This window comes from Egretta garzetta, unplaced genomic scaffold (genome assembly GCF_000687185.1).
Source record: "Egretta garzetta isolate BGI_Z169 unplaced genomic scaffold, ASM68718v1 scaffold322, whole genome shotgun sequence".
Lineage (NCBI taxonomy): Eukaryota > Metazoa > Chordata > Aves > Pelecaniformes > Ardeidae > Egretta > Egretta garzetta.
The window spans coordinates 3714307-3720381 of record NW_009259044.1 but is presented as its reverse complement, the minus strand read 5'-3'; the positions used below and the strand labels follow the sequence as shown (position 1 = coordinate 3720381).

At 55.9% G+C, this 6075-nt stretch overlaps 1 protein-coding gene across 1 annotated transcript in view; it reads right to left on the bottom strand.

Annotated features, from left to right (window-relative positions):
- Nucleotides 1–6075, bottom strand: part of RGMA (repulsive guidance molecule BMP co-receptor a) — a 16694-nt gene that overhangs the window by 9789 nt on the left and 830 nt on the right. The window lies entirely within an intron of this gene.

Sequence of the window (6075 nt, the reverse complement as noted above, 5' to 3'; positions counted from 1 at the left end):
AAGCCTCAACCCAGGAAGAAAGACAATGCAATTTGCCATCAAGAAAAGCCCAATAGACCAATAAATTACCCATGTGCAAAGGGATTAGATCAGGTTTCAGTTGCACTGAAGTGGGGGGAGGAGGAGGACCAGGAGGAGGGAACTGAAGGAGAAAAATAAACCTGACTCTCTTAAAGAGCTGGAGCTCCTATTTTGCAAGGGCGTGCATGGGGAGGTTGGCTCGGAGGGGCCACCTTCCACGCTGGGGCCTGGGTTTTGTGCTCTCTTCCACTGGCAGAAGCAGCAGACGCATTAAATCCAGGCAAAGGACAGAGTGACTCTACACATATCTGAGAGCACACCTCAATCCGTGCAGCTTCTTTTAACCCAGTCCTTGTCTTGCTCAAGAGGATGCTGGGGCAAGGCTTTCTCCAGTTTCTTTAAGTCAAAGGAGGGACACAGAAGGAGGTTTCTCGTTTCAGCCTGCGTCAGTCACTAAAGCATCTGGAGGACCTGCCGCGACCAAGTCCCTTTTGTCCTCAGCGTCGAGTATGAACCCATCTCTCCTCTCTCCTGGTGGCGTGGAGACACAGGGCAAGCACGGGCAGGAAAAAAGCAAAGTCAGTGTCTTCGCCGGCTACGGCGCGAACTGTTGGATGCTGCGGAAGGAGCCCTTGATCGTTCCTGTCACTTAGTCAGCTCTTTTGGCCGAGAGAATCAGCTTACCGCTGACCCGGCATGCTCAGCGGGGACGAATGTGTCTCTCCCCAGCCCAGCCAGCATTGCTCCTCCACGCTCACCTCGACATCCCCACGCAGGGAGAAGGGCGAGCAGACACCATGGGAGAGGGCATCAACCATGCAGCTCATAGCCAGGGCCGCGGGCAGCTGATGATGCTGCTTTTGAGAATTTACTGGCAAATCCTGGGGGAAGCACAGGAGGCACGATGGGCTGAAAGGAGGAACCAGCGTTTACAGCCAAAGCAGCAACAGAGTCGCAGACTTTGCTCTTAAAACTTCATCCTGGGGTTCAGGCTTCAGCGTTGCCTTTGCTGCAGCCGTTGGGCTTTCACCAGCCCGGAGGCAGCAGCGCTGGTGGATGGTTTGGAGGATGTGGGTTTTGCTCCACGGGCGCAGACCATGAGCTGGTGGATGGAGGATGAGGAGGGAGGAAGGGAGGGAAGCGATCTCCTCCGATTCTCCATCTGCAGAAGAGCACTAACGAAGCTGGCTCCCCGCCACGGCGCGCCGCGGGTTGGAAAGCAGTGCTGGAGCTGCACACCTGGGCTTTCCCAGCTGGGGAGCACCCAGCCGCTTTCACCAACAGTTCTCCAGAGCCAGTAAATCTCCTTGAGGGGAGTGGTCCGTTTTACAGATGAAGACGCTGAGGATGTGAAGGGTTTCACCCAAGATGAGCCCAGTGGGAAGGTGGATGCGCTCTCTCATGCCCTGCATGAAGCATCACCCTCATCCTCCTTCCCCGGCCAACACCACCCATGTCCCCATCTCTCTGAGGCAGCGGCACCCGGACAAGGCCACCTCCACCAGCCACCCCCAGTGCCAAGAGTTTCAGGTTTGCACCAGACATCGCTCTCCCCACGCCAAAGCTGTTTTCCCAGGGTGCCTTTGAAGGCCCGGCTGCCCCCCACCAGCGCCCGGGGGCCCCCCAGGTGTGGCAGCAGGTCCCTCGCCCTCCTCCCCCTCGCCCGGGCCGCGGCAGGGCTGGCAGGGAAACGCTTTCTGCTCACAGGTGTGGATTCCCTCTAGGAATAATCATCCCCGCCATGCTCTTGTGAAATTTCAACCCTTCAAACGCAGAGGTAAATGAGACACAAAACGAGGAGATGGAGAAAAGCCCGGAGCACATAAATCTGGATGAGGCAAATTTATACAATTAAACGCCTGCCAAAATATTGCGGCATCTCAATCGGAGGCGTTGGTTTGCGCGCAGGGTGTGGGGTGGCAGCTGCCCGGCTGGCAGGCAGCGGCCCCACGAGCCCACCAAAAACCCAGGCAGGCGCTCGACGGATGCTGGAACCACACCTGGGGACACGCAGGGATCGAGTGGATCCCTCCTGCGGGCTGGGCTCCCACCCAGCACCAGACTCGCTCCCATCGCTCACGCCCCATGGAAGCCACGATATCTGCTCCTCCTTCACAGCCACAGACCGTCAGAGGTTTATTTATTTTTTAAATGCATCTGATTGCTGTCCCCGCTGGGCTCAGGTTTTAATTTTAAGAGAAAAAGTAACTTTCTAGCTGGAACCTACCGCCTTGGGCCCGCTGCTCCCCACCCTCCCATCCCCAGCGCAGTGATGCTCTCACATCACTGCGGGCTGGCAAAGCCCGGAGCCAGGACCCTTCCCTAAAGTGTCCTGCCACATGTCCTCCTCATCTCAGAAAGGGCTGGCTGGAGCGTGTCACATGGCAAGAAAAAAAGGTAGCTTGTCCGAAAACCAAAACGCCATAGATCATTACTAGGGCTTTGGGGACCAAAGTCAACAGCTGTCCAGGAAGGAGAGGAAACCGAGGGAGGAGAAAATACTTTGGGCTCAAGTGAAGCTTGCTCTCTGCCTGACCCATAAAAAACCCGTATATGCAGGGATAGATAGCTCTGCTTGCTGGGAATGAAATGGCCAAACTCCCCTGGATGCTCATACAGCAGAAAGCGGGACCCGACACCCTTCTGGGGCTCCACCCTGAAGGACTTAACTGTTCTTGCATCTGCAGGGACGCCAGCCTCCGGCTGCCCCACACACCACGGCCGGGCCGTTAGACAGAGCGGCTCAGTCTGCGCCTACGAGGGCTGCGTGTGTGTAGGAGCCAGCTTGTTCTCCGCAGTAAGAGCCCGATGACTTCATCAAGGGGATGGCATCTGGTTTTGCAGTTGGCCATAATTCAATTCTCCCCCTTGCTGCAGGAATTTCAGCTGGTGAAGCAGTGATTTACTCAGCCGGGCTGCACTTGAGTGCAAACCAATCTTGAGGCTACAATCGAACGCCCTGTTATTTTGAGAGCTCACGGACAAGGGAATAAATATCCTCTTCTTCTCATCCCAGTAGTCGCCAAGTGCAGGATACAGAGCTTTTTAAAGGCATTTAGGGGCACTCCTCTTAACAAGTGCGCTCCAGGTGCCACGCATGGCCAGGCAGGGCCCTGCCTGCACCGCTCGCTCCTGATCCGGAGCATCAAGACAGAATTTGCCAGGACAGCCCGAAAAAAGCCAGCACACCCCCTCACCTGCCCTGCCACAGCTGCAGCTCCGAGCATCCCCCATCCTCCCCGAAAACCCTTCCCCGTTGCCCCAGCGCACACCACTCCTGGCTGAGTCCTCCCTGATTTCACCCTGGCCCCCTTCAAACCACCGGGGACCCCGATGCTTTTTTGGACCTGGGTTCCCACACTCCCCCTTATTCCAAGTTTGGTGTCTGCTCCAATGGGAAGAGCAAATCAAACCCAGTCAAACCCATCCAGCTGGGCCAAACCCTCTCGTCTTTGACCTTCTTTGCTGTCCCACTAATGCTTCATCCCTTGGGAGCTGCAGGACTCGGCTGGGGGGCGGACCCCCAAAGGACTGCGGGGCTGAGGAAGGGCTCGCTCGGGCCGTGCACTGCCCTACCAGAGCCTACGGTTGATTTATGGGATGTGCCCATCAAGGAGCCAAAAGAGAGACCGCAGAACTCGCTGTCCCCGGGGCCTGATCCAGCGCTGCAGCCCGGTTCTCCGGGGACAGCAGGTTGGGGCAGGGACTGAGCAGAGCCCCCAGGTTAGGAAGTTTTTATGGCTGCCCAGCCCTGTGAGCACTTTTATGTGCACATCCGACTCGGCTTGGGCTACAAAGAAGGAAACCTCAGCTGCTGCCATTATAAACCCAAAGTCACTCTTAATATCCCCCCATTCCCAGTAACCAGGGGCCGGGAATTTCAGGATTTTCTGTGGAAAAAAGCAACATATCCACCCCATCTGCATTAAAAACAAGGCGCCTCCTTCCAGCCCCACAACAAGCCTTTGCTGGCAATCGCAGAGAACTCCCTGTTCCAAGTACGAGACCGGCTCTGAGCGAGCAACAAAACAGGGAAGCCAAAATATTTCCAGGTTTACGTTTGAATCCCTCCCTTCTTCTCTGCCCCGACAACGTCCCGCACAGGCGCGTTCCTCCTGTGCCGCCACCTTGCCCGGCCCCCGGCCCGGCTCCCCGTTCGCAGCGCTGGGGAGGTGTTGTTTTAACAGCCTCTAAGCCCCCCTTCTCAGTTTCGGCTTAATGCTGCGATCACATCCCTCCCTGCTGCTGAGACAAAAGCCATTTATCAACCGATCCGATACACCTCCAGTAGGGATGGATCCTTATCTGGAATCAACCGCATTGCCCGTATGGACCACGGGCAGAAAAATCCCGATTTTTGGGTTGGTTTGGGTTTTTTTTGGGAGGCAGTAGTGTATTACAGACAAAACGGCAAAGCTGAAGACAAACAGGGAAAGCCGAAGCAAACCAGAGTATGAGGGGAAGAGCAAAGCCTGACATCTGGGGCAAAACACCCAGGGCCAGATTCCGCCAAGTACAAAAGGATTTGCAAGACAACTCAGCACAGTCCATACCGGGAGGCACAGGCGGGGGTCAGCCGAGCACCCCGGGAAATCAGGGTCCCCGCCAGGAGGGGAGAGCACCCGTGAGCATCCGACACTGGGACTTGGCACAAGCCCCAAGCAGGGCTTCTGCCAGGGAAACTGTCAGCCGTGGCCTGCTCTGCCCAAGCCTCCTTCCCCAGCTGCCCCAGGCTCAGAGGTCACCCTGACCCACGCGGGGGACACCCACGCAGGGGACACCCATGCCGGTGCCCCCAGCCCAAGGGTGCTCGACAGTGGGGGCTGCGCAGGAGGCAGCGGGGTGAAGCCATTGGTGTGGGAGCAGCATAAGTGGGAATCCAGCCCAGGGGGTGCGCATGGGGTGGGGGGTTAAGCAAATAAATAAATAGGGCAGGACTCGGCGAGGCACTGATCTGACACAGCGAGCGCCCGCCTGGGCAGCCTCCAGCCACCCCGCTCACCCGGCGCTCTCAGGAGGGGCGCGAAGCTTCCTCAGGGCTGGAACCTGCTGGGAACCCACAAATTCCCAGGAAGCACAGGGGAAAAAAGGATATGCCAGGGAATCAATCCCCCCTCCCCGCAACTTTTTCCTACCTTCCCACCCCAAAAGCTTTCAACAAAAGCCCCCGGCGTGCTCCCAGCCCTGCGCACGGGGAGCACCGTCTCCGCCTGCGCCCCACTCCCGCGGGCTCCGGATCGCCTCGTTCTGCCAGTTCTTTGCACCTTATTTGACTGCTGAAGGGAGAATCAAACAAAGCAACCAGCCAGATCTCCTATCAAGTTCTTTCTTGTACCATAAATCTCACAGCCTCGACGCTTTGCAACTCAAACGCTCCGAAAAGGGCGTTAAGCAACGCAATATGGGAGCCGCTCCAGAGTTTCCAGAAAAAAAAAAAAAACAGGGGGTTCAGCTTCCAGCCTGCTGGGGAGTCCCCTGGGAGAAGGAAGCGGGGTCCGGAGGGCACCTCAGTGCTAAGGGCAGCGCTAAAAAGGCTCGCTTTCCTGCAATAGGGCCAAGAGGGCAAAGGGGGGAGGAAGGGCGTAAAGCAGTTATTTATTTATTTACTACATGTGTGTGCAAGACTGCTTCACCTACGGTTATGCAAAAGAAAGGCAGAGGCGATTTAAAAATTAATAAATTAAAAAAAGAGGCAAGTTTTACTAAGCTACGAAGATAAACGGGGAGATTTAAGCGTTAGGGCTTTTCTTTCTCCCTCCTGCTTTCTCTCCTTTTTATTCCCCCCCCCACCCTCACCTTTGCAAATGAAAAAAAAAAAAAAAGAGGTAAAGAAACTGGAGAGTTTTGGAAGGAACAAATCCGCCTCTGTGGACTGGGTTTCCCCTCCCCCAACAAAAACAAGCACTCAGGGCTTGAAGGAATTTGCAGGCAGAGATCTGCCAAAAACATTGTGAAAAACTATGGGGGATTCATTGGAAACAGATGGCGTTTTCAGCTGTAATTCTGAAATTCTCTCCTTTTCTGACACAATACAAACAAACCGGGGGCGGGGGG